Raw genomic sequence first — 12,413 nt, 5'->3', positions numbered from 1 at the left:
ATATATATGTATATCAATTTACACTTGCTCTATATCTATCTATCTATCTATCTATCTATCTATCTATCTATCTATCTATCTATCTATCTATCTGTCTGTCTGTCTGTCTGTCTGTCTGTCTGTCTGTCTGTCTGTCTGTCTGTCTGTCTGTCTATCTATCTAATTATCGGGCACTCCTGTGGCTTGATCACAGGTCCTCAGAACTTCCTGGCAGCTTAGATTGCAATAGGCTGGTCTGCTATGACTGTGACCCCATTTATGGATTGGGCATTCTAGGCTGTGAGTTGAAAACCCAGCATAGCCAAAAATTAATTCATGGAGTAAGAAGCCAATATTAGCATATTGTTTTCCTTTTCTGGGAAAGTCCATGGTCTTAGTATGATATATAATCCATAAGTACATATATAATATGTGATATGATGTGATAAAAGAAATGTTATATGTGTAATAATGCTAAATAAGTAAAGGTAATAAATATCATATTTCTGCAAAATTTTGGTCAATCGACTTCAACAATTCATCCAAAAAATCATACACCACGATCAAACAGGATTCATTTCTGGGATGCAAAGCTGGTTCAATATATGCAAATCAATTAATATAATTCATCACATCAACAGGAGCAAGGATAAGAACCACATTGTTATCTCAATCGATACAGAAAAAGCATTTGCCAAGATTTAACACCCCTTTATGACGAAGGTTTTGGAAAAATTAGGAATCCATGGAACATTCCTCAATACAAGAAAGGCTGTGTATGACAAACCAACAGCCAGCATTATATATAATGGTGAAAAATTAAAACCATTTCCTCTTAATTCAGTAACGAGACAGGGCTGTCCACTCTCTCCACTTCTTTTGAATCTAGTATTAGATTACCTTTCTACAGGAATAAGACAAGATGTAAACATAAAGGGGATCCAAATAGGGAAAGAAGAAGTAAAACTCTCCCTCTTCAAAGATGACATGATATTGTATTTAAAGAATCCCACAGTCTCCACTCCCAAATTACTCAAGCTGATTCAAAACTTTGGCAAAGAAGCAGGGTATAAAATTAAACCTCAAAAATCATTGGCTTTTCTGTATGCCAACAATGAGAAAAGTGTGGCTGAAATTAGGAAAGCAACTCCATTCGTAATAGCCCCACAAAAAATAAAATACCTAGGAATTAACCAAAGAAGTGAAGGACCTCTATGAAGAAAACCTTAAGAACTTGAGAAAGGAAATCAAAACAGAACGTAGAAAGTGGCAAAAAAAATCCCACGCTCCTGGATTGTAAAGATCAACATCATGAAAATGGCAACACTTCCCAAGGCTATCTATAAATTCAATGCGATACCTATCAATATTCCAACCTCATTCTTCAAGGAAATAGAAGAAGCAATCCAAAAATTCATATGCAACAATAAAAGACCTCGAATAGTAAAAACGATCCTCAACAGGAAGAACAGTGCTAGAGGAATATCAATACCAAATTTCAAACTCTACTACAAAGCCATAGTAATCAAAACAGCTTGGTACTAGCACAAGAACAGACCTCAGGACAAATGGAATAGAATTGAAATCGCAGAAATGAACTTACAGACCTATAGCCATCTAATCTTCGAGGAGAGAGCTAAAAAAATATGATGGAAGAAAGACAGCTTCTTCAGTAAATGGTGCTGGCAAAATTGGTTAACTACTTTTAGAAAACTAAAGCTAGATCCTTATATATCTCCTTGCACCAGAACAACTCCAAAAAGATCAAAGACCTCAGAATCAAAGCAGACACTCTGAAAACATTACAGGGTGTAATAGGAGAAACCTTGGTCTCCTTGGCAAAGGCAGAAATTTTCTTAATAGAGACCTAGAAACGCAACAAATCAAAGAATGGGTGGACAAATGGGACTGCATGAAATTGCAGAGCTTCTGCATGGCAAAGCACATAGCTAGTAAGATCAATCAAAAGTCCACAGATTGGGAGAAAATCTTCACTAGCCATACAATGGACAAGGGTCTCATATCTAAAATATACCTGGAACTCAAAAAATTAAATCCTCCAAAAACAAATCTTCAAAGAAACAACTGCCCAGTAAATAAGTGGGCTAAAGACTTTAAGAGAAACTTCTCTGAAGAGGAAAGAGGATGGCCAATAGACATATGAAGAAATGCTCAACCTCCCTAGCCATTAAAGAAATGCAAATCAAAACAACATGAGATAACACCTCACCCCAGGTAGAAAGGCTATAATCAAGAACTATAATAACAACAGGTGCTGGAGGAGATGTGGCTACTTCTTCAACCACTTTGGAAAGCAGTATTCAGGTTCCTCGAAAGACTCCACATAGAGCTCCCCTATGACCCAGCAATTCCACTTTTGGGCATTTACCCAAATGTTCACAAACAAGACCACACTAAAGCTACCAGCATGACTATGTTTATTGCAGCATTATTTACCATAGATAAGATATGGAACCAACCCAGATGCCCCTCAGTAGATGAATGGATCAAGAAAATGTGGCATATATACACAATGGAATTCTATGCCTCCATCAGAAAGAATGACATTGCCACGTTTGTTAGGAAATGGAAAGACTTGGAAAAATTATATTAAGTGAAGTAATCCATATCCAAAGAAACATAGGTCCCATGGTTTCCCTTATTTGCAATAACTAGTATATGTATGAGTCAAGCAGAAAAGGTCAGATAAGTTGATTTCAGGGAAATGAACCCTAAGATATGTATTCAAATGGTTTTTTTTATGCTATTGTTTCTAACACATTTATAAGATTATTTCTTTGTTGCTCCCCCACGGTATAACCCCTGCTTTCACTGTACTTGATGTCAGTATAATTTGTGGAGGGGAAGGGAAAAAAATCGTTTAAATAGGGATACAGGTGGATCCATTGCAACAATGGGTCCACCTGTATCCCTATTTAAACAAGTCGTTATGTCAAAATATGATCTTTACAACTGTGGCGGGGGGGTGGTGGTGGTAGAGGGCGGGGAGAGAATGGGAAAGGATAGGAAGGGGAAACAAAAAAGGAAGAGGCTACGATGCCTGATAAGAAATGTACTCATTGTCTTGCCCATATAATTGTATCCCCTCTGTACAGTATTTTCATAATTTAAAATAAAAGAAAAAAAGTAACAATTAAATTAGGAGTTAGTGTATGATTATATGAAATTATACACAACAATTATACTACATTGACTAATTTTCAATTAACACTTTATTATTTATTCAATCATGTTACTAAAAAAGGAAGGAATAATTTAAATGCCAATAATCGGTAGTAATATTTTATATGCAATTTCCTAGTATACAGATACCTCTCTCTTGTTTGATACATATAAATCTATTTATCTACCCATCTACATATTTATGTGTTCATACACTTGTCAGTCATGGGGCTCATTTGTGGATTGCTCGCCTACTAAGTACAAAGCCCTGGGTTCGATTCCTCACTACCTTGTGCACAGAAAAATCTAGAAGTCGTGCTGTCGCTTAAGCAGTTGAGCACTCGCTTTGAGCATAAAATCTTCAAGACTGTGTCTAGACCCTTTCCCAAGACCCAGGACTGGCACCAAATTAAAATAAAATAGAATGTTCTGACTGCAACAATATAAGCATAGTACTAAAACAAATACCTCATCACAGAACAAGCATGGAGTCTGGTGCTTGCAGCTGCCATCTTACCTGACTTATCCAGAGGCAAACCACTGCAACCCAGCTCCACAGAACCAGAAGCTGCTGGTTCACTCACCACTGTCATCCAAGATACTCCGGGGCTGATCTGTGAAACTCTGAGCTGTGGTTCACAGTAGTAGAGCTCTAGCCTTGAGCAAAAGATCTTAGAACAGTACCCCCAAATTTTCAGTGCATCCCCAATGGCTCCTTGCAACAGAGAGTTACGATCTAGGTGTCTGTAGCTGAGGTCTGTCACCCTGCCTACTCAAGAAACTGAGATGTGAGGATGTGGGTTCCAAACTATCCCAGATACAAAAGTTCCCATGAGACTATAATCTCCTATTCACCACTTAGAAACTTGAAATGGAAGCTGGGCACCAGTGACTAATGCCTGTCATCCTAACTACTCAGGAGCCTGAGAGCTGAAGATCATGGTCCAAAGCCAGCCTGGGCAGGAAATTCCTTGTTATGGACAATTCTCTTCAGTGACCCACCAAAAACCTGAAGGGGTGCTGTAGCTCAAGTGGTAGAGCATTTGGTTTTAGCTGAAGAGCTCCAGGATAGACAGCACCCAGGCCTAGACTTCAACTCTTCCAACTTACAAGAAAAGAAAAGAAACAAAGAAACCTAAAGAGGAAGGGTTAGAGTGTTTGCATGTATGAATCCCTGGATTTGAATCCTCAGTACCACATCGCTAGAAAAAAAGCCTAAAGTGGCCCTGTGGCTCAAGTTGTAGAGTGCTATCCTTGTACAGGAGAAACTCAGGAACCATGCTCAGGTCCTGAGGTCAAGTTCCAGGACAAGTGTATGCACACACACACACACACACACACACACACACACACACACAGATACCAGAAGTGAAGCTGTGACACCAAATGTTGGTAAAGCAATGAACTTCTTTTCTGAGCTCATGGTCAGCCCCCTAGCCCTGTGTTCAACCCCAAAACTTAGCCATCCAGGGCTCAAAAAGGATAGGTCAAAAGTTTCAAAATCTGATGCACTTCACCAGCCCTAGATGACAGGAAACTTTGGGATTTTGCACAAGTGCTTAGATTTAACAAGCTTCTAGAAACCTAGGGAGGCACCATTGCCAATTAAGAATCTTTTCATTAGTTTCAGCTCCCTTATTGTCTGACAGAAAGACCCATGAATTAATTGTAGCAGGTTATTTCAACACTGGAACGTAATCTAACAAAGACAGGATAAGTGCAGGGAACCTGGCCTGCCACAGGAGGTGACACAAATGAAAGCTTCCTGACACTTTCATAAATTTAGCATTGTGGGCCGTGAGTTCATATCCCAGCATGGCCAAAAGTTTATAGGTGGAGTAAGAAGCCAATTTTGACATATTTTTTTCCTTCTCTGTAAAAGTTCTAGGTCTCAGTATGATGTAAAATCCATGTGCAAATATATCATGTAATAAGATGTAATAAATGAAATAAATATTATATATGTAAAAATAATAAAATAAAGAATAAATAAATAAGGGTAATAAATGTCATATGGGGTAAACCCATGTACGTAAAAAGATCTCATACATGAATATTATTTTTCCAGTGCTGTGGCTTGAATTCGGCCCTGGAAATTTGTCTGAATTTCTTGTTTTCAATGATGGTGAGCTTCCTTTCCCACGCAGTGCCACAGAGTTACCCAGACCCTGAGTTCAAATCCCAGGCCTGTCAGAAAAATGGTGCAAATTCCAACACAGGGCCTTATTTTTTTTTGGCCAGGCCCGGGGCTTGAACTCAGCTCGTAGCAACTCTGCCTCAGCTTTGATCATCCTAGGCTGGGGTGCAACCTCTGAACCCACAGCCCATCCTGATCTACCAGGACCCAAGTTTAAATCTCGGGACTGGCAAAAAAAAAAAAAAAGGTGAAGGGCTGGGAAGGTGGCTCAATAGTAGAGTGCTTGCCTTGCATGCATAAGGCCCTGGGTTTGATTCCACAGTACCACATAAGCAGAAATAAGCCAGAAGTGGTGCTATGGCTCAAGTGGTACAAAAATAGCCTTGAGCTGAAGATTTGAGGGACAGCGCCCAGACCCAGACTTCTGGCCCCACAACAGACAAAAAAAAAAAAAACGATGGGGAAAAAAAGGAGAAGTATGAAACTGAAACTGGGAAGTTCCAGAAGGCGGTTTTACATGTTTTTTTTTTTCCTTTGCATTGTGACCATCCTGGGTCTAAATGACAGGACCCGAAAAGTGTACATGACCTTGCACAGTTGAAGTTTGGTGGGCTATCAGGGAAGTCACTGCCTAAACCAGCAACCTAGGTCTGGGATTCGGATCCCGGGACCACTACCTACAAATGGCAGGAGATCTTAAGAAACACATTCCGATAGACATCCATATGAATGGAATGTTGTAAAAGTAACAATTACATTAGTATTTAGTCTATGATTATATTAAAATTATACACAATAATCATAGTACATTGACTAATATTCAATAAATACTTTATTATGTATTTAACCATGATACTTAAAGGAAGAAATAATTTATCGATAATTGGTAGTAATATGGTATATATAATTTAATAATATACAGATATCTCCCTCTTGTTTTATGCATATATATGTATATATAAAACAATCTACCTATCTAAGTCTACACTTGTCACTCCTGGGGCTCAGTGGTAGAGTGCTCGCCTAGTATGTATGAAGCCCTGTGTTCGTTTCCACACTATCACATGCACAGAAAAGCCAGAAATGGTGCTGTCACTCAAGCACCAAAAAAAAAAAAAAAAACAAAAAAAACAAGTTAGAACGTTCTGACTGCAACGATAGAAGGCCAGGACTTCAAATACCTCATAACAGAGCAAACCGAGGGACTGAAGCTCATGGCTGCCATCTAAACAGACAGCCAAAGGTCAACCGCTGCAAACCAACTCTATTTAGCCAGATGTTGCTGGCTCACCACTAGGTGCTCGGGGGATGAGATCTGACAATGGTGGGTTGAAAACTCAGCCCTGGTAGGAAGTATGCGAGACTCTGAGCTGTGGCTCAAAGTTGTAGATCTCTAGCCTTGAGGAAAAGGTCTTAGGACAGTACCCCCAACCTATGAGTGAAATCCCCCAAACTGACAACCCTCCCCCCCATTAATCACCCCTCTAAACCGTTAGATGTGAACTTGTGTGGTTTGTGATGTGTTTCTGAAAGAATGTGATTCTGATGAAAGCACCCGAATTCTAATGACAGCTTGTGGGATACAGCTATGTGATGAGCCCTTCCTGGCATGCTGGGTGCTGAGTCCTTCACGGGTTGCTGTGTGCGAGTCCTTCACAGGGTGCTATGCTATGAGCCCTTCACGGGGTTTATTCTTTCATCTGGTCCTTGTTAGAGCTCCACAAGTAAGATGATTGTGCTGATGAGAAAGTTGAAGCTCAGATATGTCCCCAAGGCAGGGCCAAATTTATGTATGTACTGAACTCTAGTGACTTGTCTCTTGCAGTTTAGTTTTCTCCATCATGAACATTCAACTTAGAGTCTAGGCACTGACTTTCCTCTTGGGCTCATGGCTAGCACTCTACTGCAGAGCTAATACCCCCTTGCAGCAAAGTGTGTCTTTAGCTGAGGTCTGTCATCCTGCCTTCTCATGAAGCTGAGGATCTGGGTTCCAAACTATCCTAGACACAAAAGGTCCCATGAGAATATTATCTCCTATTCACCACTTAGAAACTTGAAGTGGAAGCTGGGCACCGGTGACTCATGCCTGTCATCCTAGCTACTCAGGATCCTGAGAGCTGAGGATCACAGTCCAAAGCCAGCCTGGGCAGGAGATTCCTTGAGATGCTTATCTCCAGTGAACCACCAGAAAGCCTGAAGGTGTGCTGTAGCTCAAGTCGTAGAGTGCTAGACTTGAGCACCCAGTCCCAGACTTCAACTCCTCCAACTACAAGAAGAGAAAGAAAGAAACCTGAAGTGAAGTGCTGGGAATGTGTCTTAGGGGTATAGTGTTTTGCATGTATGAAACCCTGGGTTTGAATCCTCAGTACTACATCCCTAGGAAAAAAAAGCCTAAAGTGGTTCTGTGGCTCAAGTGGTAATGCACTATGCTTGTACAGGAGAAACTCAGGTACAGAGCTGAGGTACTGAGTTCAAGCTCCAGGACTGGTTTTTGCACACACACGCACATACACACACACACACACATACACACACACACACACACACACACACACACACACACACAGATACCATAAGTGAAGCTGTGACACTAAATGGTAAAGAAAAGAGATTCTGCTCTCAGCTTATGGTCAGCACCCTGGCCCTGTGTTCAACCCCAAAATAGAAACACCCAGAGCCCAACTAAGAGAGGGCAAAGGTTTCAAAACCTGATGAGATTCACCAGTACTAGATGACAGAAAGCATTGTGATTTTGCACAAGTGCTTAGATTTAGCAAGCATCCAGAAAACTAGGGAGGCACCTTTGCCAATTAGGAATCTTTTCATTAGGTTTATCTGGCTTGTTTTCTGCCAGAAGGACCCTTGAATTAATTGTAGTAGTTTGTTTCAACACTGGAACATAGTCTAACAAAGACAGGATGAGTGCAGGGACCTTGGAAGGCCCCGAGAAGCAGTACAAATGAAGGATTCCTGTCAAAACAGAGCACTGGGGAGAAAGATAGCTTGGGGTACAAAGAGGCCTTTTCCTCCTGGCCTTCAGAGTCTGCCTCATCCTCACTCATTGCTCATCCTCACTAATTGCTCCGGATGAATTGTTTGTTACATAGCTGTTCAAGAGTGAGGCCTTTTGTCTGCCTGTTCCAACAATGAGGCAGACTTCCTCCAGCAGCATGGGGTGCACAGAAGCCCTCAGGCTACTCTGGGAACAGTGAGGGGAGCCCCAGAACATGCACTGTCTTGAAAGCACTCTCTGTGCTATGAAATCATTCTATTCAAACCATTTTTCATAGCAACTCTAGATGTTCAGTGATAGAAATACATGCATACATACACAGACACATGGAGTTACTGGCTCTATTTTTGAGGCAGGTCCTGAGGCTTGAACTGTGACCCTCGGCACTGTCCCTGAGTTCCTTTTTCTCAAGGAAGCACCGTATTGTGTCTTAACCCATGATTACCCTAGGCTGGTTTGCAGCATTTACAGCCACAGATGATCCAGTCATCCTAGGACCCCAGTTCAACTCCCAGCACTGGCAAAAATACATCAACCAAAAAAAATGGAGGAGGAAAAAATAAACAAGTTTTACACAACCGTTTTACTTTTGTTTCCTTTGCACTGTGACCACGATGGGTCTCAATGACTCGGCTTGAAAATTGTATGTGACCTTCCATGGCCAAAGGCTCACGGGTTGTTGGTGAAGCCTGAACCCCACCCAGATACCTAGGCTGTGAGTTCGATCCACGGAATGCCACCTACACACAGCAGAAGATCCTAGGAAACTCGTTCCTATCTATAGGAACATTAATAGAATGTTTGACATGTACAAATTGAATTACTATTTAGCTAGTCTTTCTAGTATAATATTGTATGCATAAATATATGTCATTGATTAATTTAATTAATAACTTACTAAGTCTTCTACCGTGATTAATTAATGGAGGCATAATTTTAGACCAAATAATTGGTAGTAATAGAATATATAATTGGTAGTAATATAATATATAAAAATAAGATATAGACATCACTTTATATAGAGTTATACACTAGAATCTACATAAATGTCTGTCTCTCTCTGTATACATTTATTTATAGATGCATATTCATATGTAAATACATACACTGCAATCTATATATCTATCATTTTATATATTGGCCACTCCTAGGGCTTGATCTCAGGTCCTCAAATTTGCCCAACAACTTCATTTGCATCAGACTGTTGTGCTAACATTGTCCCATTCATGAAGTTGGCCTTCTAGGGCCAGAGTTCAAATCACAGAACTGTCAAAAACTTAATCCTGGTGGAAGAAGCCAATTGTCCCACTTGTTTTCCTTATGGGTGTCAAAATTCCTGCATCTCAGGAATGATGTTTAATACATAGGCAAATTTATGTCCTATGTAATAGGATGTAAAAAATGTTATATGTGTAATCATACTCACTAAAATACATAAGAAATACATAAAAATAAAATAAAATGAATAACTATACCAACTGCAATATAACTAAACATATGTATGCAAATATAAATCATGTATTTAAAATGTATATGAATATTATTTTTTGAGTGTTAAGACTTGAATTCAGGCCCTGGGAACAGGCCTGACTTTCTTGTCTTCCAGCATGGTGAGCTTCCCCTTCCCCGACAATGTTGCAGATTTACCCAGACTCTGAATTCAATTCCCAGGCCTGGCAGAAAAAATGGCATGAATTCCAAGCCAAGGAGCTTCATAATTTTAAAAATATTTTTAATGAATTTATTTATTTTTTTATTTTTAGTTTGTCAAGCACAGGGCTTGAACTCAGGTTGTTGCAACTCTGCCTCAGCTTCGATCGCTCTAGGCTGGGGTGCAACCACTGGACCCACAGCCGAACCTGGGTTCCTGGGCCCCAAAGATTTACAGGAAAAATATAAATAAAGCGACACAGATAAAAATCTGGAAACTTGCACATGGCTGTCTGTTTTAAATTTGGTTTTTTTGCAAGGTGACCATCTTAGGTCTGAATGACATTGCTGAAAAGTTTTGTAACCTGACATTGCTGAAGGCTGGTGGGCTACCAGGCAAGCCACAGGTCAACACGGCAACATAGGCCCTGTGGTCGAGACCCAGTCCTGACCCCTACCAATGGTGGGAGATCCTAAGAGTCTCATTCCTATTCATAGGAGTACTGATGGAAGATTATGAATGTCAAGATTAAATTAGTTGTTCCTGAATGATACTACTATAAAATTAGTGATTTTAGGAGGCTGATGGATTTTAATGAATATTTTGACACATTAAAAGAATACAATTAATTACATGGATGCAATAGTTTTGTGACAGTGGTTGATTAAATTAATAATTCATTAAGGATGTACACAATAATATTAATTACATGGGGGCATAATAAATACCCAAGAATTGTTAAAAATGTAGTCTATATAACTGAAGAATGTATAAACATCTCTGGCACTCTATAAAGATCTATATTTATTTGTGTACTACCATTCGCATGTCAATCTATCTTATTTTGTTAACCCCTGGGGCTCGATCTCAGGTGCTAGGAACTGCTTGTTAGCTCCATATGGCCCAGGCTGGCCGTGCTGACACTCACCCATTCATGAATTGAGCCTTGTAGGCTTTGAGTTCAGATGCCAGCACTCACAAACATTGAATCATGGAGTAAGAAGCACTGGTGACACAAGTTTTCCTTTTCTGTGAGCATCTGGGTGTCAGGTGTGAAGTTTCATACATAGGAAAACCTATATCCCATGTAATAAATGTAATAAATATTCTATGTGTAATACCAGTCAATAAAATAAATGGTAAATAAATGAGTAAAACAACAAATAAAATGCGTAACTACACTAAGCGCAATATGGGGTCAACACAGGGGGCTCAGTCTTATGGCCTGGGAACTGCCTGGCAGCTGAATTGGCTAGAGGCTGCTGTGCTGACAGTCACCCATTCATGAACTGAGCCTTCTAGGCCCTGAGTTTAGATCCCAGCCCTGCCAAAAATTCAATCTTGGACTAAGAAGCTGAGAGTGACACATATTTTCCTTTTCTATGAAATTGCTCGGTGTCCGGTAGGATGTATAATTCGTATGCAAATCTATATGCTATGTAATAGGATGTCATAAAGGTAAAAATGTCATAGGTGGAAGAATTGTCACTACAATAAATGAAAAACAGATTGAGTTAGTAGTGAATCATTCTAGGATAATATTAGACAAAATAATTATAGGACGTGGATTAAGTTTAATTAATTTATTATTAAGAATTAACAGAATGAAAAGTAAATGGAGACATAGTTAAATACCTAATAATTGGTAGAAACAAATGATGCATAAACTAATTATAAATAGACATCTCATTGTATAAAATATGTAATTATATGTATGGATGTATGTACATATATGTTAAACAATAAGAGTATATTGAGTAATAATTAATGTTTTATTAATTGTCCAACTGAGATACATCATTAAATGGAGACATCATTTAATACCTAGTAATTGGTAGTACTATTAGCTATAATTTAATAATACGCATACATCTCTCTCTCTTTATTTTTTGGGGGGGTTTGAGTCGTGGGCCTGAAGTCTGGGCCTGGGCGCTGTCCCTCAGCTCTTCATCTCAAGGCTAGCACTCTACCACTTGAGCCATAGCACCACTTCCAGCTTTTTTTTCTGCTTATGTGGTGCTGAGGAATCAAACTCAGGGCCTCATGCTTGCAAGGCAAGTGCTCTATCACTGAGCCACATTCCCAGACCACATCTCTCTTTTTGTATATATAATATTTATATACACCAATCTCTATTTATACCTCATACACTCCTGGGACTCGGTGGTTGAGTGTTCGCCTAGTAAGCAAGAAGCCCTGGCTTCCATTCCTCAGTACCACATAAAAAGAAAAATCGGAAGTTCTCCTTTCTTTCAATCAATTGTGTACTAGCCTGGAGCACAAACGCTTGGGGAGAGTGTATAAGCCCTTACTAAAGGCCCAGGACTGCCGCCAAAAAAGGTAGACTGTTTTAAGTGCAACTATAGAAGGTCAAGACTTCAAATACCTCATCACAGAGCAAGCTAGGATTCTGGTGCTGACAGCTGCCACCTAACCTGACTTACCCAGAT

This window comes from Dipodomys spectabilis, unplaced genomic scaffold, assembly GCF_019054845.1.
Source record: "Dipodomys spectabilis isolate Male_0828 unplaced genomic scaffold, ASM1905484v1 ptg000047l, whole genome shotgun sequence".
NCBI lineage: Eukaryota > Metazoa > Chordata > Mammalia > Rodentia > Heteromyidae > Dipodomys > Dipodomys spectabilis.
This window is presented reverse-complemented; position numbering follows the sequence as displayed.